Raw genomic sequence first — 27,722 nt, 5'->3', positions numbered from 1 at the left:
TTCATGTTTGAATTATGTTTCAGATTCTTGTGTTACTTTCTATATAGCAGAAAATATATATGTAAATATTATAGTGACAGTCTTTTCCTTGGTTTAAAGGTAAAAGTCTGTTTTATAAAGCAGCCTGTGATATGTTATAATAGTCTACAAACATCATCTACCATATCTATGGAGTTAGGCATTGGGGTACAGTGGTGAAAATAAAACACAGCCTAGGTCCTGATGTGGATTTCATTTGTTTTCATGCAATATTATAGTCAGGTATATAGATGTCTGCAAGAGCTGTTAAATGTGACTTAATGTTCGTGTGAAGAGATGAAGATTATCCCTGTGTCTAAATACCCAGATAAAACACATAGTTAATAGTTTTCACACAGACTTTCTCAAAGCCTACTTCCTCACTAGAATCAATATTTTTTCACTTGATATTTTGTCTAAAAAAGAACTCTGAAAAAATAAAATGAAACGTAAAAGAAAATAGATTATGCAGCTGTGTCACATTTTTAGTCAAGGTATAAAATAATTAGTTGTACCAGTACAGGAAGGTAAAGATCTAGTGTTATCTCAACCACTGAACACCACATCCTTCTGTTATGGCTCTTTTGGTTTCCTCTGTCCTTTGAAACTAGCAGGTACAATAGTTAGGGGATTTCTGATCAGTGAGAACTGGGTGGAAGTTCTAACTTCCTTTCTAGATGTGAGACCATGGTTAAATTGCTTCACTTCTCTGAGCCTCAGCTCTCTACTATGTAAAAATAAGGCTAATTATACCTCCATAATAGAGTTACCATAAAAAGTTAACAAGATAATTTATTTTAAATCACTTCACAAAATATATGGCATTACATTAGGTGATCTGTATTTTTGTTTCAATGTGAATCTGAAGCATATGACAGAGATAGGTTTCACTTGTTTTATTCAACAGATGTGTTAGTTATCTATTGCTGTGCAACAAACTAGCTCAAAACTTAGGAATTCAAGAGTGGCTTAGCTGGATGGATGTGGTCTGTCCAAGGGTCTGTCAAAAGGAGTCAGTCAAGAAGTTGGCCAGGGTCACGGCATCTGAAGAATTCACTTCCAAGACAGCTCACTCACGTGACTGGCAAGCAGTGTTGGCTGTTAGCAGGAGGCCTCAGTTTCTTGCCAGATGGACCTCAATATAGGGCTGTTTGTGTGTCCTCACAACATGGCAGCTTGCTTCCTCCAAAACAGGCTATCCTAGAGTCGGGAAGGCAGAAACCATAATGAAATGACTTTTATGACCTTGCCTTGGAAATCATTCTCCATCACACTCCATGATATTCTATTGTTTACACAGATCAGTACTTTTTAACGTGGCAGGACACTGCACAAGGGAGGAGGAAAAGTCATTGGGGGCCATCTTGGAGGATAAATATCACAGTAGACTTCAGGGATTCAGGGGTAAATGGCTTAATATCAGGAGAACAACATGTATTATTAGATATTGCCATCACGTGGAAACTTCTGAGGTCTTCAAGGACAGTTTTCTGGTCATTGAGGGATTCTTTACATGAGGGTTTCTGAGACTCTTGAAGAACACTGTTATTAAATTTTGCTGCTTCCAGAGACCCATATTTCCACAAGATGCAAACATTCCTTCTTCAGCTAGTTTTCTTTCGTCAGTAGGTACTCATCAAATTTCTAGGTTTTGTCTCAAAGCTCAATGGACCTGGCTCAGTAGTTTCTTATAGGTTTACGGAACTTTGACCTATGGTTCCAAGATTTAACTCCTGGTTTAGAACAGCCCAAACGTTCCCTGAATGCACCACATCTTTTTAACCACCAGCATTTGGTAGGCCAGTCAAAGCGTCTTTACTGACCTTAATGTACTATGGAAATGCAGAATCTGGACTCTACTCTCAGGAATCAGATTAATACAGAATTACTGAGTATCTCCTCCAAGCAAGGTCATATGGATGAGATACAATGAATTAGCCACAAACCCTGAGGGCTAGTAGCCTCTAATCTAGTTGAAGAGGCAGATGACTTTAATATCATATAGCAACGTCAACGTCTATTACAGAGTGGGGAACAGGGTGCTATGCAAGCACCAGTGAAGCATACATAGTTCTCCAGAAAGACTTTCTGTATGAGAGAGTGTCTGAGACAAATCGTAAGATCTAGGTTGTCTAGACGTTACTTAGATGTCTAACGAAAGGAAGGTAGTCAGGCAAAGGAAAAAAAATGAGGAGGTATGAAGGAATATGAGATTTCCAGGGAATTATACACAGTTCAGTCACTGGGAGTCTTAGGTCTGGTTCTCTGGGAAACAGACTCTGAGGCAGAGGTTTGTAAGCGGGAAGTTCATTAAGCACTGCTCTGGGAATATCACCTGGAAGAGAGTGAGGGAACAGGATTGGGCAGAGAGGGATGTTCAGTTGAGAAGCAGTGGTACCACAGAGACCTTGGGCAATCTTGAAGGGGAGCTCTAGAGCTGAGGCGGTCCTTCATAGTCATCCCAAATTGATTAAAATGGTCCAGGTCCTTGTACTGTTGCATTGATCAGTGGATGAGGGCTGCCCCAGGACAGGGGGCATAACCTAGGCAAGGTAGCACTCTATGACTGAAGGATTCCTGGAAAAGAATTTATCTGAGATTCATCAGCAGCCAACACTCCAAGCATCTGGGAAAGTGCATGTTCAGGCTTCAAGGATACATTCTACAGCCATTAGAGCATCCAGTAGAGTAGGGCATAAGATAAGCAGGCCGTGTCAGGAGAGAATAGAGGGACAGCCAGGATCCAGGTCCTAAAATCCTTGGATGCTGTTCTACAATGATGAGGGTCAAGTAGGAGAGTGGGCGCCACTGACTGTGAACAGTTTGGAAGGATTGCTATATTGAATGGAGGTTCATCTGGGTGTCCACAAGTTTCTTCCAATACTAAAACTGTGGTATTATCTCATGGCTACGGGCTGCTGTCAGCTGAACGTGAGTTTTGAGCTGATTTCACAGTGGCAGAGGTGGATTTAAACCGTCTTTCTCCTAATAGTCCCTTCTTTACAATAGGTCCCTCACATTATAAGTTCCTTGCCATATCATGCATAGCCATGGGGCAGAGGGAAGCTGGCCTACACAGAAACCCAAACTATGTCCCAGGCTACCCCAGCACTCTACCCTGACTGAAGTCACTTTCCATGTGGTCACACACAACTGCCTTTGGTGTTTTCACTTTCTGATTCATGGTTTGAGTGGTCCCTGAAGACACAGCCTGATGATCCTATTACTTTGTCACCTCTAGGTGTTGGTGATATTCTGGGGCAGTGATTTGTAAACTTTTTACAGATCTTTTTGGCAGACCAATGAAAGGTATGGCCCTCTTCCTAGGAAAATTCATGCCCATACATACACACAAAATTTTCCACATAATTCCAAAACTCAACGAGTGACTTCCTCCTGTGGGGATTAATGTACCACAGTTCTAGAACCATCTGGGGGGGGCAGTTACTTGGAAATTGAGCAGACGACACATCCACCCAATCCTCCGACTGTAAAGGAAACCAGGGGTCCACCAAGACACTCAGTACTGTCTCCAATATAAACTTAAATTTCCAGGGAAATGGTCAAGGTCAGGTTACAAGCAGGTCACTGTTCCTAAAGGAAGAATGACCACTGAAAAAATACTAGAGTTCATTCCCACCAGAGTTATCCTCACAGCTTTTGCCTTTTTAAAAAAAAACAGGTGAGCACATAAGTGGGAATAACTGTACCCACTATTTTGATTTATGGCTCCTAGAATTGATACTCTGCATTTTTCTTTGCAGGATATTGATAACTAGCTTAGTTCATAGCCAGAACCAATTCCCTTAAACCAGATTGATTTTCATTGCCTTCGTTCACTTTTTCTTCTCTGCTTTGATGTTCTACGTGCCGTTGAGCCAGAATGCTAAATCACAGGTATGCATATACGCACATGAGGGGCTTCTAGACAGGAGGCTTTAATGACCACCGTGTGCCCAGATAATTTGGCCTCATGATCAAAATCAGACGTTTAAAAAGTTATTTCCAACCTGAGGCCATGGGCTTGCCTTTCCCCCCTCTGCATCAACGCACAGCCATGGTTTGCAAAAGATCCTATTTCTTTGATTTTATTTTGTGGTTTCAAAGGTAGGAAAGAATTCCACCTAGTTTGAAATTCCAGCTAACTGCAGGTAAAGAATGTTACTGTGTGTGCCTTGGTCCCCTAGAGCCAAGGATAATATAAGGAACCAGCCCAAGACATTAAAATGTCTGCACCAGTCGTGGCCATTGTGTCTGGGTTTGGTCTCATTAGGGAGTGAACCTGGTTGATGGATCTTTGTGTGTGGGCCTCATGTCCCAAGTGAGAACCCTCAAGCTAGTGAGTAGACTGGCACTGCCAGAGGGTTTGGGTACAGCCGCTGAATCTGAAATCAGGTTCAGAAACTGAGTTCTAAACTTAATGGAACAGCTGTCTCTCTTTATTCTCAGCTTTTGAAACTCCAGAGAGAAGAAAGGCTTGGGTGGGGCAGGTGGGTAGGAAGCAGAAGCCAACGAACTCATTTCCCTTATGCCTGTGAATCCATGAATCTCCTGATCCTGGTGCTGGGTCCCAGGGTCTTAGAGGCCTATGGTTTGAAAGGAGCAGGTTGCAACCCACTGGTTGATTAGTGAGTCACAATGATCCTTTGTAAAAATGCAAACATACATGCATAGATTAGAAAAGTATCAGAGTGTATCACAGGTAACAAGAGTAGGAGTGTTCTAGATAGCTTGCATTTCAATTATGTTTATGCTTATATTTGTATATGTTCAATTGTAATGCGAATTTTTTTTTTTTTTTTTTTATCATGGAGTGTTGGTCAAAAAAGTTTGAAAGCCATCTCTTTAGGTGCTCAATTAGAAGCACAAATGCCTTTCTCAGCATCTTATGGCCCTTTCTGGTGTCAATAGGAGAACAGAATCACTCATTCTGCACTCACGTTGGTTCTTTTTAAGGAAGTTATTCCTTTTAACTTTTTCTCTTTTTGGCTGGGCCAGGTGGCATGTGGGATCTTAGTTCCCCTACCAGGGATTGAACCCACGCCCCCTGCAGTGAAAGCACGGAGCCTTAAGCACTGGACTACCAGGGAAGTTCCAAGGAAGTTATTCCTAAATTGAATAAATTCAAATGAACATCCCTAGCCCTTCCTCCTTCTTCCCCTGAGACCACCTTTGTTCATTAAAATCCAGTCCCCACACCAGAGCCCCCATCTGCTCCAACAATTCCCTTCATCCCTCCCTCCTTCCTTCACTTCCTTCCTTCCCTCCTTCCTTCCTCTGTTGGAAAACGGGAATGAATATTTCAGTCAGGAAGGTTTAATAGCCAAGGCAAACTGTGATTAGAAGCAGAAATTGTAGGAAACAAGCAATTAAGGTGGATACAATGCTCACCTCCTGCCCCAGCACATTTCACAAACAACCCCATCCTGGAGCTGGTCCGCATCACCTCACACCTCAATTATTGCCACGGCTCCCAGCTTGCTCTCCAACTCCAGTCCCTCTTCACACAACTCCATCCCACCCACATATGCCAAATTAATGCTTTGAAAATAGTGTTTTCATCATGTAATTTTCCTTCTCAAAGCCATTTATGGCTCCCATCACCTCCAGGTCAGATCTGAATTCCACATATTCTGGACTCTCCACAATCTTGCTTTGACCTGTCTGGCTAAATTTACCTCTGGATCCTTCTGAACCTGAAGCTGACTCCTTCCCCCCCTCAATCTCCTGATGGGTTGTCCAACTTCTCTTCATCCAGTGTCCCTATGTCAACTTACACAGATTGCTCCTCAATCTCAATACATGCAAACTGATCTGTATCATTTTTTTGAGTTCTTTCCATATAATCTCATCATTGTTTCTGATGGTTTCATATTAATGCATCTGATCTCTTCAAGTTACTCAAGAGCAAGTTAATCAAGGGCAAAATCTCCTTCCATGTCTCACTTGCCTATCAAGATGCTACATGATATCAACATATTAAAACAATAGCTAATACTTATTGAGCATTACCAAAAACTGATGAGATGGAGGAAAGTGTGGTTAAGAGGAAAAGCTGTGAGAAAAACCAAGAGTTGTCTATCTCTTTGAAGAGACAGGAGTTACCTATTTCCTTGGAGAGACAGCCTATGTTTTCACCTACTGCCTTACAGTCCTAGAACTTACAGAATATTGGTTCTTAAATATTTCAAGGCTTGCAGACTCACTCAAGAGTCAGATAAAAGGGGCTTCCCTGGTGGCGCAGTGGTTAAGAACCCACCTGCCAATGCAGGGGACACGGGTTCGAGCCCTGGTCCAGGATGATCCCACATGCCATGGAGCAACTAAGCCTGTGCACCACAACTACTGAGCCTGTGCTCTAGAGCCTGCGAGCCACAACTGCTGAGTCCACATGCCACAACTACTGAAGCCTGCGTGCCTAGAGCCTGTGCTCCGCAACGAGAAGCCACTGCAAGGAGAAGCCCGCACACCATAACGAAGAGTAGACCCTCTCGCCACAACTAGAGAAAGCCTGCGTGCAGCAATGAAGACCCAATGCAGCCAAAAAGTAGAATAAATTAAAAAAAAAAAAAGAATCAGATAAAAGCTATGGAATGTCTTCCCAGAAAAATGCTTGTATTGCACACTAAATGTCTGCATTCAGTTTCTAGGGGTGTGGACTTCTAAGTCCTTGGGTCTGCAGTGTCCATGGACCCAGGTTAGGAATTCCTAGAACAAACATTACATGATATGACATATTCAAATCAAAGGTTTCTGTGGTGTCCTCCAAAATCGACTCCCCTTATACAAGCAAATTTTTACAGTATTACCCTAGATATTGGAGACTTGGTGTAATGCGAAAGGAAGATCTGGCTGTGTGTATGTGTGTGTGTGTGTGTGTGTGTCTTCACAGCTTACCTATAAGTACAAGTAAGCAAGTTTTCTTTAGTTTCAGCCTTATTCCTATTTTTAAAATGCTGACGCTTAGTAGGGGGATAGAGCAATTTATTATTATCTCCATTTGATCAATGAGGAAGCTAGCTCAGAGAGGTTATTTGATTTACCTAAGATCACACAGCTAACTCAGTTCTCTGCTTCTTCTCTGGAACTTGTTGAAAATCAATGAGCACTATAGAGGAATCAGAACCACTAAAGGCAGATTATTGAACCAGGGCTAAGCTGAAAGCAAAGAAATTGGAATTTGATGTTAAAAACCATTAACAATAAGAAGGAACAGTGGTGCCTTAACAAGGATTCCAGATGTGTGGCCTTCATGCTTTCACTTGAAGGCGATGGCTGTCAATTTCTGCAGCCCATACAGGAGAGCAAAAGTGCTTTTTGAGAATGTGTAATGGCTGTTATGATATCTATATGTGGTAAGTGAGTCCATAAATGTCAACGTGCTTCTCAGCATAAACTGGGTTTTCAGGTCAAAAATCACCTGGTTCACTCCACGTTAGCTTTCTGGTGTAGTAAGTGTATTTAACCACCAGAAAAAAAAATGAATATCAGCAGCAGTTTATTTATAGCTCACTTCTGGCCTTTCAAAGTCCCTGTTTCCAGAACTCCTTACATTTTCTGCTCCATGAATTTCTAATGAGTTCCAGTTGAAAGTGCTACAGTTCTACATTCAGGCTATTTAAAAAAAAAAAAAAAAAAAGGAGAAAAAGAGAAGAAAAAAAGAAACCTGAAAAGTATGTTTCCCCCAACTACCAGGACTTGTAGCTGATATAGCCTACCCTTTTTTCCTCCCTCTTGGCAAATGTTGGCAAATATGCTAGCAGTTGGACAGGCCAGCCATGTTTTTAAATCCTTTTAATCCTCTTTACAGCAACAGAAACCTTTGAGGCTGATCTCTGAAGACTCTGTAGAGCACAGAGCACCTGCAGCTCGCCGTTCTGTGCTAACAAACACCCCATGTGAGCTTAACACAGTCAGGCAGGCTCAGAGCCGGCCCCCAGAATCCTTCCAGAGTAATGAGGCTTTCTCTTCCCCTCTGACCTCGCCTTCCCCAGCTTAAACCTGCTCTGGTAAATGGCACCCTTGCCCTCTGACCCTCTCCAAATGGCTCAATGAATCACATAAGGGCTCATAAAAATGATTTGACAATATGTCAGGAAGCAGAAAAAACTAAGTCAGTTCTAGTTTGGAAATTGCTCAAATCACTAACAAACCCTCCTTCCTTCTATCCTGTTGCTAGAAAAGTTGATTATCCAGGATTAAAGCCAATGCTGACGACAGTCTCACAAACAAGTAGGAAAAAAAGGACATTATTCTCTCCCCTCTTTAGTCCTTCCCTCAAAGAATGAAACAAAACCAGTGTTGTTCACGACCTCTCTGATATCAGTTGAAGTATCTTCACACATTATTAGATGTTTCTCTTAGAGTAGGGATTGTATTTGTTCCCTACCATTTGTATCTATGCTCCTTTATATTAATTGCTTTACTAGCAATATCTGAGTGGGTTAAAAGAAATCTACTCCACTTCAAACCAACTATACATTAAAAAATTCATATTTATCCAAAGCATACGTGTATGAATTAACACTGTTTAGTAAAGGGATTCGTTATAATATTTTTAGATGGAAAAACACTCTATTGTGCTAAATATATGTGATGGAAAGAAATATGTGCAGAATTTTTTAGAAAAATATCCAGTATGTGAGAAACTTCTTAACTTTGGGTGTTATCAGGTTATTCCGCTTATCAGTTGAAAACAAAAAGACACACACGTTACTGACATCAATAGGGAAACCCAAGCATATATAGTGCCTCAGGTCACCTGAAAGACAAACCAAAAAATGTATATTCTTCTTGAATTTTTCTCAGCCTAATTATGGTGTTTAAATTTAGTCAATTACCTCTAGTCTGGTCAGGTCTCTGGAGCCCAATCCAAACACTAAAGGTTTGGGCATGAACACTAAAGGTCCATCCCATCTACCTTTCAAACTCAATGTAAATGTTGCCTCTGCCTGAAATTTATCCTTCACCCTCTCTCCCAACTAAAAAACAGTTCTCTCTTCGGTTTGATTTGCTTTCATGTCTCCCACAGACATTCATAAGCCACCATCTGGAACAGTTGCTGTCATTCACTGACATTGAGTTTAGGTGGTAGAGCATTTTTCAAAGTGAGTTGATGAACATTTTAAAATATGCATTTTGAGACATTTAACAACTGGGTTTCCCTGTGCATTCCCCCATGCATTCGATATGTTGCTTCTCTGCTGGTTGGTTAATTTGTCCAGCCAAGAAAAGAAGCAAGGAACATAAGCAGATATGTGCTCACACCTAGTGCTTTTGTAACCATATTACTGCTAATCTGTGGTGCTGCTGACATGTAAAAAATGCAAATGTTTTGTTTCTAAAATAGTTTATTCTTCTACCTAACAAAGGGCAAGGTTTGCACTGATACTGAAAATCATTAAGCAATTCCCAAATTTCGTTAAAATATTTCTTTTCAGATAGTGCTACATCTCAGTATTTTTATTCTACTTAACCAGGGGGATAAAATGACCAACTCTATTTCATTTTCCATTCTCATGATTGCTTCCTTCCTGGGGTGATGGGTGGGATAAGCAATATGGTAAATTAGGAAGAATGTTTAACAGAAAACTGGAATTCTAAGTTTAGACCACTCAATATAACTGAATCTGTGAACTTGAATAAGCTACATAAATTCTTATTCTCAATTTTTGCATCTACAAAAGTATTATGGGGTTAGGTTAGATTTTACCTGAAGTATTTTTGAGGCTTAAAATTCTATTACTCTATAAAACTAAAATTTGATAGAAAAAAGAGGAAAATAACTAATGTGGATACAATAGAGATTACAGATATAACTCATCTATCAATATTTATCCCTGTATGTGTGTGTGTGTGTATATATATATATGTATTTATTTATTTATATCTTCACCACATTATAAAAAAGCAGTTGAGGTGGGTGGCTTACTTTGAGAGGAGGAGGAGGAGGGGGAGGGGGAGGGGAGGGGAGGAGGAGGAGGGGGAGGGGGAGGGGAGGGGAGGGGGAGGAGGGGGAGGGGAGGAGGGGGCAGAGGAGGAGGAAGAGGAAGAGGAGGAGGAGGAGGGGGAGGAGGAGGAAGAGAAGAAGGAGAAGAAGGAGAAGAAAGGGAGGAAGGAGAAGGAGAAGGAGGGAAGGAGGGTGGGGAGGATGAGAAAGAGGAGGAGGAGGAGAAGGGGAAGAAGAAATCTAACCTAGAAATAAGATTAGTCAGGGAGGGCATATTCAGATTCACTGAATAAAACAGTAGGAAAAAAATGTCTGGGCACCAAATGCAACGCTTCAGACTTGATCTATTAATGGTAAGAATAAGAACATACGTAATGTTCCCAGGGCTAGCATATGATGATGAAATAGTCTACCTAGGTCAATCCAGAAGTATCTGTTAGATGGATAAAGGGATAACACTGTCTTTCACTGCTTGGAAACCCCACCCAAGAATATAAGCATTGTGAAAAACTGAAAGACATTTGATATGAGGATAGAAAGCATTTGCTATAGTAATATAGATGTTATTTTCATAAAACTAGTCTATAAGCTGTTTGTCAGAAGGAGGACACATTATGCTTTCTTAATACAGAGCACGTGCAAGTAGAAATGGAGAACTTCAAATAGCTACACAGATTCTTGCCACCTCATCCCGATAAATACCTGAAACCTCTTTGATTTTTGCCCTGATGGACTTTTTACCTATTAGATGGTAAAAATAGTCAAGACTGATATACTCCAGAATGACTTCTGTTTGTAACAAATGGTACCAATAGTGAAAATGCCTTTTAAAATCACATTCAGAATAAAAGAAATCATTAAGAAGCGTTAATACTAGGGACATATATATATATATATAATATTAAGAGATAAAAAAATAAAAAGGCAGAATTTCTTAGTTCCACTTTTGCTCTGTATTCTCTATTCATGAGAACAATCTTCAAATTAAAAAGGCATCCAAAACGCTGTGGTTAAAAGAAATGGATGAAGAAAGAACTTTCTCTACCACATATTCTTCTATCAGTGTAGAACTGACAGATCAATCAACAGAAGAAATAGATTATTCTAAATGACAAAAAATATATATGATAAAGGAGCCATTGAACACAAATGGTGAAAGAATAGATTATTAAATTAGGGATGGGATGATGATTTTCTATATAGTTTACACGCACACACACACACACACACACACACACACTCACACACTGGGAGGCTAAGCAAGGGCATGTTTTCGGCCATGGAGGCTGCTTTGACTTAATCATGCAGGGGGCTCTGAGCAGTAGAGGTCACACCTCAGAGGTGGTTGCATTAAGTACAAGACAGCTGGGGTATTTATACTCCAGTGTATTCAATGGTCATTGGTTAAGGGCTACCCCTAGGAAAACATTTTGTTTTATTTTATTTTTATTACCCATCTCAAGTCTTTTTTTAAAAAATAATTTTTTACTGGAGTATAGTTGATTTACAATGTTGTGTTAGTTTCAGGTGTACAGCAAAGTGAATCAGTGATACATATACATATATCCACTCTTTTTTAGATTCTTTTCCCATATAGGCCATTACAGAGTATTGAGTAGAGTTCCCTGTGCTATATGGTAGGTCCTTATTAGTTTATCTATTTTATATATAATAGTCTGTATATGTCAATACCAGTCTCCCAGTTTATCCCTCCCCCCCACCCCTTCCCCCTTGGTTAACCATATGTTTGTTTTCTACATCTGTGACCCTATTTCTGTTTTGTAAATAAGTTCATTTGTACCATATTTTTAGATTCCACAGGAAAACATTAATTCCCAGAAAAGCTCGCCATGAGCACAGGCAACATGGGCTCTGATAGCTTGAGGACACAGCCCTCCAGCAAAGAGATGGCTGTTGGCTGAGAGAGGAAAAGCTTACCCGTGACCAGTGTGTAGGAAAAAGAAAGGGGATTTGGGGGGATTTGGGAGGAGTAGCGACAGCTGCCATTCCACTCCCTCGAAGGACATCTTCACTCACATGTATAGGGACCCTGTTTTTTTCAGCATTCTTGCCAGCCAATTGAAGATATATATTGAAAGCAGGTATCAGATCTGTGGAATGACTCAAAAACATAGGAGGTAGAGCTAATAAACTAGATCACTACTGGGAAAAAGCTTGAATGATAGGTGCAAACTAACAATGAAATTTGAAGAAGATAAAAATAAAGCTCTCCCACTTAGCCTCAAAAAAATCATCTGGATAAGGTGTAACATGAGGGAGAGGTGGATTACAGCAATGTATCTGGAAAAGACAAAGGCCTTATAGTTGACTTCAAGTTCAGTATAAGTCGAGTGTGCCAAACTGGACAACCCACTGGACTTTGCACAGAGAGACAGTGGAAGAACTGAGGCTGCTTAATCCAGATGAGGAAAGAATTAGGAGAAATTGAGTGTGAAAGGAGGATTATATTTATTCCATGCTGCTCTAGAGGGAGAGCTAAGAATGAGTGAAAAATCATAGGAATGCAGATTCTGGCTCAAGATGAAGAAGAACTTTCTCATCATTAGAGCTGGACAAACATGTCTTAGAAGGGTGTGAACTCCCAGTGTTTGGAGTTGTCTGAGCTGAGGCTGAATGAAATCCTGCAGAGATGGCATGGTGGGGATTGTTATATGGGGTGAGGGAAAGAAGGAGTTTGGACTGAGGACTCCACATCCCCTTCCAACTTAATTATTCTATGGTTCCATGAATTTAGTTGGTGATTTTTCAATGAAATGGCTAATAGAAACGCCATGGGGCCTGGATACCCTCTTAATGGATGTATAAGTCTCTGAATTATGGAAACTGGCAACACTTATTGAGCATCATTCAAAATTCCAGCTCAACTGTGACAGCTTGGAAGGTAATGAGAAAGATTTGCTATCCTGGACACACCTATGCTTATGACCAAGCAAAGAAAGCCAAGGAGAGAAAAAGACTTGGAAAATCTCCTTACAGAGAAAAAAGGGGAAACTTGGACAAGTATGAGGAAAGGAAACACAATGACCCCAAAGGAAAGACATTGTGCATCTACTCACCTTTGCTCACCCCTATTTCCTACTCACTGTTGTTTTGGATGCCTTTAATTTCTTCTCCTCTGGGCCCAATCAACAGCTGACCACATCTGTTCGATTGGAAGTATACATCATCTTGGTTTTGGAATATAGGCAAGTATGCACTTAGTTTTTCTCCAAGCCAGAAGGTTGCTCAATGTTGAAGGTTTCTGCCGGTGGAGAGCCAGAAAACAGGGGAAAATGGTATTGGGACAGGGAGCTGTGCAAGAGGGAAGCTTAGATTGTTGTCATTTCACATGTCTGTGAGCCTTTTCTGTGACCTTTTCAACAGGGGGACACCCCATCCATAAAGCAGAACCTCACGTAAATTATAAAGATATCCTTACACTTTATGAAACCTTCTAAGATCTCAAAGTACTTCACCTAATTAACAATTGAATCTTTACAGATTTCCTAGGGGGAGACTGCAACAACTATTATTATGTTCCCTTTATGTATGAAGAGATTTGGAGGTTAATATTTAAAGCATAAATGGAAGAATCTAGAGAGGAGAATGGAAGTCTCCTGAAACCCAATTCAAAAGCGATGTAATAGGTCATAGAGACTTTCCTGAACACAGTTTTGTAGGACTGATGACCCCAAAACAAATATGTTACAAGTCTTGGGTAATAACTTAGTCACCTGGAAAGATTTTGGAATGACAGTAGAATTACATAATGCCTGTTAGATTTGGCAGGGGAAACTTTAAAACTTGCTACAATATAAGCTTCAAATGCTCTAGCCTCTCAGAAAAAGGACATTTAAAACTGGACTATTATCTTCTTTGGGTGTAAATTTCCAACCCTAGTAAGCATTTAGGTCCAGGGTATTTACAAACATCATTGTTTGAGGCACTATGACTGTTTTTGTATTTAAACACACACACTCACATGCACAGAGGAATTAGTTGTTGGAAGGAAAAAGTCAACTAATCTTTCCATTTTTATGATTTTTTCCAAGAACAATCTGGAGAATTTTGAGGTTAAATTTTTTTTCATTATTAAGACACTGCCTGTACATTAAATAGTTCCTTTTTTCACTTCAGATTCAGTGGCAAGATAAACAAGCAAATGATTTAGATTGAATCCATTTAGAATATTCTTGCACCAGAAGAGTGGAGATGTACTTTGAGAATGAAATCAATGGATGGGAAAAGTACACATATCCAAATGTTTGCTGCTTGTTTATGTGTTTCTTGGGGGATATGGTGCTTTGAGGCAAAGGAGACTGAATGATAGAATAACATTTTCAGGTTGATGAGCATGATAAAAATGTAGTGGGCCAACAAGTTCACTAACTATCTGCAAGGCTAAGAAAAATAGGAATAAATTAATGTTCATGAAACTTTAAAACCATTTTATTAGGTAAGTATGAACAAAAATGCTTGGAATCCAATGTTTGTTTGCTCTTTTGCTGTCTTCCATGTGGAACAGAATGAGGAATGTTCTATATGAAAAAGTGCAAACTCTGAAATAACCTATCTGGTTATGAACCAGGACAAAATCTGGAGCCAAACTATTAAGATAAAATTGATTCACAACAATGAAAAACAGTGGACAACAGAAACTTCTAAAAAATTTACTTTGTCTCTTTAGAGGTTTTGGATTTGTAGAGGTCATTTGCATTTAATACTATTGCTGGGAGCTTGTTTTATGACAATAAAAGCTCTTTGCTTTTTAATTGTTACAAATAATATGTACACATAGGCAGTAAAGAATGCAAACTAAAGAATTTATGAATCCACGACGGAGAAATCCTAGATATATAGGATTTCTATATATCTAGGACTTCCTGGTGGCACAGTGGTTAAGAATCTGCCTGCCAATGCAGGGGACATGGGTTCGAGCCCTGGTCCAGGAAGATCCCACATACCACAGAGCAACTAAGCCCATGCGCCACAACTACTGAACCTGCACTCTAGAGCCCATGCTCCACAACAAGAGAAGCCACCACAATGAGAAGCCCACGCACTGCAATGAAGAGTAGGCCCCGCTCGCCACAACTAGAGAAAGCCCGTGCACACAGCAATGAAGACCCAATGCAGCCAAAAATAAAATAAATAAATTTTAAAAAATAAATACATAAAAATTTTAAAAAGGCCTCCCAGACCATTGAGAATCCATCATGGCCAAATTTAAAAAGAAAAAAAAAAATTATATATTTTATAGATATATAAAGTTGGACTGTAAGAGGAACAATTCCCATCCAAAGTTCAGATGGAAAACATGTAAATATGTGCAGTCAGTTGCTAATTAGTGGGCATTTGTTCAATGTTGACTATGCCTTGGGTACTATCTGCAACTGCAGTTCTTAAACTGTAGAGCTAATTAGAAATCACCTGAAGAATGTGTCAAAAATTCAGATTCCCAAGGCCCATCCTTAGAAATTCTTATTAGTAGGTCTGGGATGAGGCTAATATATCTGCATGTTAATAAAACACCATAGATTATTCTGATGCATACATTCTTTTGACCAAATTCTAAGATTCACTGGGTATATCAAAAGCACAGCCTTTGAGTCATGTTGTGCCTCTTACTATTCATATTGGACTCAAACTTGGTTTCCTCTTTTCTGAAGTGGATGACAAAATGACTCCTACCTTCTAAAATTGTTATGAGGTCATATATGTAAGGCCCAGACACATAGTTGATGCTCAATTAATGTTGACTCTCTTCCTCTCTTATTAGATCTGTTGCTCTATTGAGAATCAAATGAGGCAGCATGTGCAATTCCTATCTTTAAGGTAGTCCTGATAGGTTTAGTGGAACAAATTATTTGCCCCAAAGACGTGAGGATCTTTTTTCACTTATTTCAATTAGATTGCATTAATCTCATCAAAAGACAAGGGACTGATATTCAGAATGAAATACCTTTAGGGCACTGTCAATAAATTGCATCTCTAAAACCTCCAGATATTAGTGAAAGAAGCTACCCTTTCTGTTCTTTGGTGATACAAAGTGACATAGAGCATTAGAAAGTTGCACCTATATGCATATTTTCCCCCCAAAATCCATGAGGCTACATTATTGAGGAAGTGGTCCAATTTTTCAATGAATTTTATTGAGTATAAGTTTTCTAGAAAAAAATCAGACCATTTAAAAGTATACAGTTCAGTGAATTTTGACAAATGTATACATTCAAATAATCAACAGTCTAACTAAGATATAGAACAGTCCCAATATCCTATAAATTTCCCTGTGCCCCCTTGCAGCTAATCGACACATCAGAGGTATGTGCTGCTCTGATCTCTATAAACATAGATTAATGTTGCCTATTTTAGACTTGGTTTCTTTTGCCCAATGTAAGTCAGTGAAATTCATCCTTATTTTTGCAGGTATCAGCAGTTCATACATTGTTGTTGCTAGGTAGTATTCTGTTGTGTAACTATATCACAATTTGTTTATTCATTAACCTGTTGGTGGATATTTGGGTTACTTTTAATTTGAAACTTTTAGGGGGGCAGGCTTGAAGATGGTGGAAGAGTAAGACATGGAGATCACCTTCCTCCACACAAACATATCAAAAATACATCTACGTGTGGAACAACTCCTACCGAATACCTACTGAATGCTGGCAGAAGACCTCAGACTTCCAAAAAGGCAAGATAATCTCCACATAACTGGGTAGGGCAAAAAAAAAAAAAGAAAAAAAGAGACAAAGGAATTGGGACAGAACCTGTGCCTCTGGGAGGGAGCTGTGAAGAAGGAAGTTTCCACACACTAGGAACACCCCTCATTGGTGGGGACGGGGTGGGGGGAGCTTCGGAGCTTCAGAGGAGAGCGCAGCAACAGGGGTGCAGAGGGCAAAGCAGAGAGATTCCCACAAAGGATCGGTGCCGACCAGCACTCCCCAGCCTGAGACACTTATCTGCCCGCTGGGGAGGGTGGGGGCTGGGTACTGAGGCTAGGGCTTTGGAGGTCAGACCCCAGCGAGAGCACTGGGGCTCACTGCATGAAGACAGCCTGAGGGGGCTAATGCACCACAGCTGAGGGAGTCCAAGAAGAAGCCTGGGCCTGCCAGACAGGTAAGGGACCATCGTTACGGTATGCACAAGGAGAGGGGTGGGCCCGCCATAGGAGCTTCTTTCTCTGTGCACTCACAGACAGCAGGACACCTCCTACACGAGCTCCAGGGGCAGGTGCAAGCCGCAGCTGCTATCTTGGACCCAAGAGGTGGGTGTGACGGCTACCGCTGCCACTGCTGCCACCAAGGGTCCTGTGAGCAAGTGCAGGTCACTGCCCACACCTTCCTGGAAGCCTGTGCAGCCTCCCACTGCCGAGGGTCCCACAACCTGGGGCCAACTTCCCTGGGAGAGTGCACAGTGTGCCTCAGGCTATTGCAACTTCCTGCCAGCCTCTGCCGCTGCAGGCATTCCTTGCACATCCCAACTGTGACTGCCGTATCCTTCCCTCTCCCTGGCCTGAGTGAGCAAGTGAGAACTAATCAGCCGCTGCTTTTGCCCCCACTTGCCTGGGTGGGGAACAGACACCTGAGGGTGACTCACATGCAGAGGCAGGGCCAAAACCAAAGCTGAACCCCAGGGGCGGTGCGATCAAAGAAGAGGAAGGGAAATCTCTCTGTGCAGCCACAGGAGCAGTGGGTTAAATCCCTGCAATCGGTTTGGTAAACCCTGCATGTATGGAATATCTGAATAGACAACGAGCGTTCCCACAATTGATGCCGTGGACTTTGGGGGCAACTGTGGACTTTGGGGGCAAGTACACGCGGGAGTTGGGCCAGGTCAGAGTCTGAGCTGGCCCCACAGTGCCCACAGCAGGTCCAGAGACCTACCTAGAGTTTGCTTTCTGCTTTTGATTTGTGTTTGGTTTTCTGTTTTTGTTAGTTTAGTTTTTAGTGTCTGCTTCCGTTTTTGTGTTTGTTCATTTGTTTGGTTGCTCTCTTCTTTTCGTTTTCTCTTCTCTTTGTGTGTGTGTGTGGGTGGGTGTGTGTGCTTCTTGGTGTGTTTTTGCCTGTTTGGTTTTGCTTTCACCATTTGTCTTGCTGTTTTCTTTGTCTGTTCATTTTCTTTTTCCTTTTCTTCCACGCTGTGCAGCTTACAGGGTCTTGGTGCTCCAGATAGGGGTCGGGGCTGAGACTCCGAGGTGGGAGAGCCGAGTCCAGGACATTGGACCACCAGAGAATTCCCAGCCCCAGGGAATATTAATCGGCAAGAGCTCTCCTAGAGGTCTCCATCTCAACACCAAGACCTGGCTCCACCCAACGGCCGGCAAGCTCCACTGCTGGATGCCTCATGCAAAACAACTAGCAAGACAGGAACACAACCCCACCCATTAACAGACAGGCTGCCTGAGGTCATACTAAGCCCACAGACACCACAAAACATACCACGGAATGTGGCCCTGCCCATCAGAGGGACAAGATCCAGCTCTACCCACCAGAACACAGGCACCAGTCCCCCCCACCAGGAAGTCTACACAAGCCACTGGACCAACCTCACCCACTGGGGGAGACACCAGAAGTAAGAGGAACTATGACCCTGCAGCCTGCAGAAAGGAGACCCCAAACACAGTAAGTTAAACAAAATGAGAAGAGAGAGAGATATGCTGCAAATGAAGGAGCAAGGTAAAAACCTACAAGACCAAACAAACAAAGAGGAAATAGGCAGTCTACCTGAAAAAGAATTCAGAGTAATGATAGTAAAGATGATCCAAAATCTCAAAAGTAGAATGAAGAAAATACAAGAAACGTTTAACAAGGATCTAAAGGAACAAAAGAACAAACAAACAGTGATGAACAACACAATAAATGAAATTAAAAATACTCTAGAAGGAATCAATAGCAGAATAACTGAGGCAGAAGAATGGATGAGTGAGCTGGAAGATAGAATGGTGGAAATAACTGCCACAGAGCAGAATAAAGGTAAAAGAATGAAATGAATTGAGGAGAGTTTCAGAGACCTCTGGGGCAACATTAAACACACGGACTTTCAAATTATAGGGGTCCGAGAAGAACAAGAAAAAGAGAAAGTGCCTGAGAAAATATTTGAAGAGATTATAGTCAAAAACTTCCCTAACATGGGAAAGGAAATAGTTAATCAAATCCAGGTAGCACAGAGAGTCCCATACAGGATAAATCCAAGGAGAAACACACGGAGACACATATTAATCAAACTATCAAAAGTTAAATGCAAAGAAAAAATATTAAAAGCAGCAAGGGAAAAACAACAAATAACATACAAGGGAATCCCCATAAGTTTATCAGCTGATCTTTCAGCAGAAACTCTGTAGGCCAGAAGGAAGTGGCAGGATATATTTAAAGTGATGAAAGGGAAAAACCTACAACCAAGATTACTCTATCCAGCAAGGATCTCATTCAGATTTGACAGAGAAATCAAAAGCTTTACAGACAAGCAAAAGCTAAGAGAATTGAGCACCACCAAACCAGCTCTACAACAAATGCTAAAGGAACTTCTCTAAGTGGGAAACACAAGAGAAGAAAAAGACCTTAAAAACAAACCCAAAACAGTTAAGAAAATGGTTATAGGAACATACATATCAACAATTACCCTAAATGTGAATGGATTAAATGATCTAACCAAAAGACACAGACTGGCTGAATGCATACAAAAACAAGACCCGTATATATGCTGTCTGTAAGAGACCAATTTCAGACCTAGGGACACATACAGACTGAAAGTGAGGGGGTGGAAAAAGATATTCCATGCAAATGGAAATCAAAAGAAAGCTGGAGTAGCAATACTCCTATCAGATAAAGTAGACTTTAAAATAAAAATGTTACAAGAGACAGGAAGGACACTACATAATGATCAAGGGATCAATCCAAGAAGAAGATATAACAATTATAAATATATATGCACCCAACATAGGAGCACCTCAATACATAAGGCAAATACTAACAGCCATCAAAGGGGAAAAAGACAGTAACACAATAATAGTGGGGGACTTTAACACCTCACTTACACCAATGGACAGATCATACAACATGAAAATAAATAAGGAAACAGAAGCTTTAAATGACACAATAGACAAGAGAGATTTAATTGATATATATATAGGACATTCCATCCAAAAACAGCAGATTACACTTTCTTCTCAAGTGCACACGGAACATTCTCCAGGATAGATCACATCTTGGGTCACAAATCAAGCCTCAGTAAATTTAAGAAAATTGAAATCATATCAAGCATCTTTTCTGACTACAATGCTATGAGATTAGAAATGAATTACAGGGAAAAAAACATAAAAAACAGAAACACATGGAGGCTAAACAATACATTACTAAATAAGCAAGCAATCACTGAAGAAATCAAAGAGGAAATCAAAAACTACCTAGAGACAAATGACAATGAAAACACGATGATCCAAAACCTATGAGATGCAGCTAAAGCAGTTCTAAGAGGGAAGTTTATAGCTATACAAGCCTACCTCAAGAAACAAGAAAAATCTCAAATAAACAATCTAACCTTACACTTAAAGGAACTAGAGAATAAGAACAAACAAAACCCAAAGTTAGCAGAAGGAAAGAAATAATAAAGATCAGAGAAGAAATAAATGAAATAGAAACAAAGAAAACAATAGCAAAGATTAATAAAACTAAAAGCTGCTTCTTTGAGAAGATAAACAAAATTGACAAACCATTAGCCAGACTCATCAAGAAAAAGAGGGAGAGGACTCAAATCAATAAAATAAGAAATGAAAAAGGAGAAGTGACTACAGACACCGCAGAAATACAAAGCATCCTAAGAGACTACTACAAGCAACTATATGCCAATAAAATGGACAACCTGTAAGAAATGGACAAATCCTTAGAAAGGTATAATCTTACAAGACTGAACCAGGAAGAAATAGAAAATATGAACAGACCAATCACAAGTAATGAAATTGAAACTGTGATTAAAAATCTTCCAACAAACAAAAGCCCGGGACCAGATGGCTCCAAAGGTGAATTCTATCAAACATTAAGAGAAGAGCTAACACCCATCCTTCTCAAACTCTTCCAAAAAATTGCAGAGGAAGGAACACTCCCAAACCCATTCTATGAGGCCACCATCACCCTGATACCAAAACCAGACAAAGATACTACAAAAAAAGAAAATTACAGCCAATATCACTGATGAATATAGATGCAAAAATCCTCAACAAAATACTAGACAACAGAATCCAACAACACATTAAAAGGATCACACACCATGATTAAGTGGGATTTATCCCAGAGATGCAAGGATTCTTCAATATACGCAAATCAATGTGATACACCATTTTAACAAAGTGAAGAATAAAAACTATAATATCATCTCAATAGATGCAGAAAAAGCTTCTGACAAAACTCAACACCCATTTATGATAAAAACTCTCCAGAAAGTGGGCATAGAGGGAACCTACTTCAACATAATACAGGCCATATATGACAAACCCACAGCAAACATCATTCTCAATGGTGAAAAACTGAAAGCATTTCCTCTAAGATCAGGAACAAGACAAGGATGTCCACTCTCACCACTATTATTCAACATAATTTTGGAAGTCCTAGCCACAGCAATCAGAGAAGAAAAAGAAATAAAAGGAATCCAAATTGGAAAAGAAGAAGTAAAACTCTCACTGTTTGTAAATGACATGATACTATACATAGAGAATCGTAAAGATGCCACCAGAAAACTACTACAGCTAATCAATGAATTTGGTAAAGTTGCAGGATACAAAATTAATGCACAGAAATCTCTTGCATTCCTATACACTAATGATGAAAAATCTGAAAGAGAAATTAAGGAAACACTCCCATTTACCATTGCAACAAAAAGAATAAAATACCTAGGAATAAACCTACCTAGGGAGACAAAAGACCTGTATGCAGAAAACTATAAGACACTGATGAAAGAAATTAAAGATGATACCAACAGATGGAGAGATATACCATGTTCTGGGATTGGAAGAATCAATATTGTGAAAATGACTGTACTACCCAAAGCAATCTACAGATTCAATGCAATCCCTATTAAATTACCAATGGTAATTTTTAGAGAACTAGAAGAGAAAATCTTAAACTTTGTATGGAGACACAAGAGACCCCAAATAGCCAAAGCAGTCTTGAGGGAAAAAAACGGAGCTGGAGGAATCAGACTCCCTGATTTCGGACTATACTACAAAGCTACAGTAATCAAGACAGTATGGTACTGGCACAAAAACAGAAACATATATCAATGGAACAAGATAGAAAGCCCGGAGATAAACCCACGCACCTATGGTCAACTAATCTATGATAAAGGAGGCAAGGATATACAATGGAGAAAAGACAGTCTTTTCAATAAGTAGTGCTGGGAAAACTGGACAGCTACATGTAAAAGAATGAAATTAGAACACTCCCTAACACCATACACAAAAATAAGCTCAAAATGGATTAGAGACCTAAATGTAAGACTGGGCACTATAAAACTCTTAGAGGAAAACATAGGAAGAACACTCTTTGACATAAATCACAGCAAGATCTTTTTTGATCCACCTCCTAGAGTAATGGAAATAAAAACAAAGATAAACAAATGGGATCTAATGAAACTTAAAAGCTTTTGCACAGCAAAGGAAACCATAAACAAGACAAAAAGACAACCTTCAGAATGGGAGAAAATCTTCACAAACGAATCAATGGACAAAGGATTAATCTCCAAAATATATAAACAGCTCATTCAGCTCAATATTAAAAAAAAAAAAAAAACCCAATCCAAAAATGGGCAGAAGACCTAAATAGACATTTCTCCAAAGAAGATATACACATGGCCAAGAAGCACATGAAAAGCTGCTCAACATCACTAAGTTTTAGAGAAATGCAAATCAAAACTACAATGAGGTATCACCTCACACCAGTTAGAATGGGCATTATCAGAAAATCTACAAACAACAAACGCTGGAGAGGGTGTGGAGAAAAGGGAACCCTCTTGCACTGTTGGTGGGAATGTAAATTAATACAGCCACTATGGAGAACAGTATGGAGGTTCCTTAAAAAACTAAAAATAGAATTACCATATTATCCAGCATCCCACTACTGAGCATATACCCAGAGAAAACCATAATTCCAAAAGACACAAGCACCCCCAAGTTTCATTGCAGCACTATTTACAATAGCCAGGTCATGGAAGCAACCTAAATGCCCATCGACAGATGAATGGATAAAGAAGATGTGGTACATATATAGAATGGAATATTACTCAGCCTTAAAAAGGAACGAAATTGGGTCATTTGTTGAGACATGGATGGATCTAGAGACTGTCATACAGAGTGAAGTAAGTCAGAAAGAGAAAAACAAATATCGTATATTAACGCATATATGTGGAACCTAGAAAAATGGTACAGATGAACCGGTTTGCAGGGCAGAAATTGAGACCCTGACGTAGAGAAGAGAAATATGGATACCAAGGGGGGAAAACGAGGGTGGGATGAATTGGGAGATTGGGATTGACATATATACTCTAATATGTATAAAACAGATAACTAATGAGAACCTGCTGTATAGCACAGGGAACTCCAATTCACTGTACAGTAGAAACTAACACAACATTGTAATACAACTATACCCCAATTTAAAAAAAGAAACTTTTATGAATAAAACTGCTATGAACATTCATGTACAAGTCTTTTTATGTATGTATGCAGTCATCTCTCTTGGAATAAATTACTCAGTCGTATGGGTATATATGCATTCATTTACCTTGGAAATGGAATTCCTGGGCCATATGATACTGACATGTTTAACTTTATATGAAACTCTTTTCCAAACATTTTACAATTTTATAACTCTCTTCATTAATGTATGAGAGTTCCAGTTACTTCACTGCATAACCATTGGACTAATCAGAACTTTGAATTTTAGCCATTCTAAGGAGTATGAAATGGTATCTCAGTGTGCTTTTAATCTGTGTTTCCCTGATGACTTTTGACTCAATAATGTTGGGTCATTGTTAAATGTTAATCATCTTTTCATGCTCTTATTCTTATGACTCTGTTTCTAAGGTGTCTATTCAAATATTTTGCCCATATTTTAAATGGAGATGGTTGTATACTTATTGTTGAGTCTTTATTATACCCTGAGTGGAAATCTTTTGTCACATATATATCACAAATAATTTCTCACAGTCTGTGGTTTGTTTTCTCATTTTCTTAACAGTATCTTTGGAGAGTAAAAGTTTTAATTATGATGAAGTTAAATTTTCCAATTTTTCCTTATATAGTTTATGTTATTATTATTATTATCATTATTATTAGTCCTGTTTAAGAAACCTTTGTTTACCCCAAGAACCTAAAGCGTTTAGCCAATGGTTTCTACTAAAATGTTTAGCATTTTAGCTTTTATATTTTGGTCTGTGACCCATTTGTATTAGTCTGGGTTCTCCAGAGAAACAGAACCAATGGGACAGATAGACACTGAGACATAATATACATCTTGATCTCTATCTGTATAAAGAGATTGATTATAAGGAATTAGCTTACACAATTATGGAAGCTGAGAAGTCCCAAAAACAGCAGTTGGCAAGCTGGAGACCCGGAAACACCAATGGTGTAGTACCATCTGAGCCTGAAGGCCTGAGAACCAGGAGAACCAATGGTGTAAGTTCCAATCCAAGTCTGAGTCCAGGCAGGAGGCCCATGTCCCAACTTGAAGACAATCAGGTAGAGAGAGCAAACTCTCCCTTATTCAGGCTTTTGTTCTATTCTGGCCTTCACTGACTGAATGAAGCCCATCCACAATGGGGAAGGCAATTTATTTTACTCAGACTAACAATTCATAGGGTAATTTAATCTAGATACATTCTCACAGGCACACCTAGGATAAAATTTCACCAAATATCTGGGCCCTCCACAGACCAGTTAAGCTTACACAGGAGATCAACTATCACACTGTTTCTGATTAATTTTTTCTTATAGTGTTAAGTAGGAATACAGACTCATTTTTTCCCCAAATAGATGTCTGGTATCATTTGTTGAATGAATTTGATGTCCCAGTCAATAATAAATTGACCATATACCTGTGGGTCAATTTTTAGGCCATTAATTCTGTTCCAATGATCTTTTTTGTCTTTTTTCTCCCAATATAACATTGTTTGGATTGTCACCGTTTTATAGTAAGTATGGAAATCAGTTTTGTTTATCTTTTTCAAAATTGTTTTGGCTATTCTAGGATTAATTGCATTTCCACATAAATTTTTTAATTAGCTTGTCAATTTCCATGCAAAAAGCATGGAGGTCTTGTACAACTTTTCTTAAGTATTTCATGTTTTGTGATACATTTATAAATGATATTTTAAATATATTTCTACATTATTACTCATGTATAGTGATGCTAATGAATAGTGTGATATAATTGATTTTTTTCATATTAACCTTGTGTCCTGAAACTTTCCTAAAATTCATTTAATTCTAATAGGCTTTTAAAAAATAGGTTCTTTTTAATGTACTATGTATACAATAATTTGTCATTGTACAAAGACAGTTTTATTTCTTCTGTCCAATTTGTGTGCTTATTTCTTTCCTTGCCTTATTGCACTGGTTAGAACCTCCAGTACAATGTTGAATAGAAATGGTGAAAATGAAAGTCCCTGCCTTGCTTAAATCTCAAGGGGAAAGTATTCAATATACCTTCATTTATCCTGATGTTATGTGTAGATTTTTGTAGATGTCCTTCATTAAATTAAAGATATTCCCTCCTATTCTTACTTTTCTTAGAGCTTTACCATAACTGGGTATTGAATTTTACCAAATCTTTTTCTATACTTATTAATAAAATTATATGACAATTCTCCTTTATGCTACATGATAAGCTACATTTGAATGTTGAGACAACCTTGTATTCCTGGAATAAGCCATATTATCCATGATATATTCTTTTTAAAAGTATATTACTGGATTTGATTTACTAATATTTTGCTGACTTTTTTGTATCTATGTTTATAAAGGGTACTATTCTATAATATCCTTTAATTTCTTTGTCAGGTTTTGCAACCAGAGTTATGCTAGTCTTAAAAATTAGTTGGGAAATAGTACCTCATCCTCTATATTTTTAAAGAGTTTGGGTAAGGTGATGTTATTTTCTCTTTAAATATTACAAATCATTTAATAGATTTGAGGCTATTCAGATTTTTCATATAATTTTCAACCAGGTACCAAACCTGTTGTGTTATTCAAGGAATTCATCTAGTTTATTGAAGTTGATTAATTTATTAGCAAAAAGGTTTTTTTTAATATTCCCTTATTATGTTTTAAAAATCTATAGGATCTGTAATAATAGTGCCTCTTTCAAACTTGATACTGGTAAATTTTGTCATCTCCTTTTCTTGATCAGTCTTCCTAGAGATTTATTAATTTTATTCCTCTTCAAAAGAATCAGTGTTGGCTTCCTTAGTTTTCTTTCTATTGCCTATCATCTCATTAACATTTTTTAAATTTATTTATTTAGTTAGTTATATTATTTCCACCCTTCTACTTACTTTGGGTATAATTTGTTCTTTTTTTTTTCTAGATTTTTCTAGTTTCTTTAGCTGGAAATTTGGGTCATTGATATTAAATTGTTTTTTTTCCTTTATAATGGCTATTTTTGCTATAAATTTCTTCTAAAGCACTTTTGCTTGCACACCACAAAACTGTAAATGTTTTGTTTTCATTACCATCTGGTTTGAATTTTTTTCCTGATTCACCTTTTCACTTCTCCTTTAACTCACATTATTTAGAAATGTGGTTTTGAATTTCCATATATCTGAGGGATTTCTAAATAGTTCATTACTTCATGATTTTAAAAATTTAATTCCATCATGGTTCTCCTGAACAACCAATGGATCAAAGAAGAAATTAAGGAAGAAATAAAAATGTTTCTTGAGGCAAGTGAAAATGAAAACACATATACCAGAACTTGTGGGATGCAGCAAAACAGTTTTAAGAGGGGAATTCATAGCAGTATATACCTACATTAAGATGCAAGAAAGATTCCAAGTAAACAATCTAACCCTTCACCTTAAGGAACCACAGAAAAGAAGAACAAACTGAGCCCAAAATTAGCAGAAGAAAGGAAATAATAAAGAGCAGCAATAAATGAAATAGAGAACAGAGGAACAAGAGAAAAAAAATAATCTAATTAAGAGTTGGTTCTTTGAAAAGATAAACAAAATCAACAAATCCTTAGCTACACTAACCAAGGAAAAAACAGAAAGAATCCAAATCAACAAAATTATAAATGAAAAAGGAGACATCAAAATGGCTACCACAAAAATTGAAAGTATCATGAGAGGCTACCATGAACAACTATACACCAATGAACTGGACAACCTAGAAGAAATGAAAAAATATTTAGAAACATACAACTTACCAAGACTGAATCAGGAAGGAATAGAAAATCTGGTTAGACCAACTGCTAGAAGAACATTGAATCACTAAGCAAAAATCTCCCAACAAAGAAAAGCCCAGGACCAGATAGCTTCACCAGTGAAATTTACCAAACATTTTAAAAATTAACACCAATCCTTCTCAAACTCTTTGAAAAACTGAAAAGGAAGGAACATTCCCAAACTCACTTTAGTTTCTTTTATTCTTTTTTCTTTTTTTTTTAAATCAAAGTATAGTTGATTTACAATGCTGTCCCAGTTCTAGGTACACAGCAAAGTGACTCAACTATACATATATTTTTCTTTTTATTTTTTCAGATTCTTT

At 38.7% G+C, this 27,722-nt stretch overlaps 1 long non-coding RNA gene across 4 annotated transcripts in view; it reads right to left on the bottom strand.

Annotated features, from left to right (window-relative positions):
* Positions 1 to 829: 829 nt before the first annotated feature.
* Positions 830 to 27,722, bottom strand: part of LOC137763060 (uncharacterized) — a 239,240-nt gene continuing 212,347 nt past the window's right edge. For 3 of the 4 annotated variants that reach the window (XR_011073671.1, XR_011073672.1, XR_011073673.1), the window contains 3 exons: positions 13,045 to 13,229; positions 2,426 to 2,595; positions 830 to 1,218 (listed from right to left, as the gene is read on the bottom strand). This is a non-coding gene — a long non-coding RNA (uncharacterized lncRNA). The remainder of the gene's footprint in view (positions 1,219 to 2,425; positions 2,596 to 13,044; positions 13,230 to 27,722) is intronic. The other variant, XR_011073674.1, reaches the window with a different exon arrangement.

Source organism: Eschrichtius robustus, chromosome 3 (assembly GCF_028021215.1).
Source record: "Eschrichtius robustus isolate mEscRob2 chromosome 3, mEscRob2.pri, whole genome shotgun sequence".
Taxonomy (NCBI): Eukaryota; Metazoa; Chordata; class Mammalia; order Artiodactyla; family Eschrichtiidae; genus Eschrichtius; species Eschrichtius robustus.
This window is presented reverse-complemented; position numbering and strand designations above follow the sequence as displayed.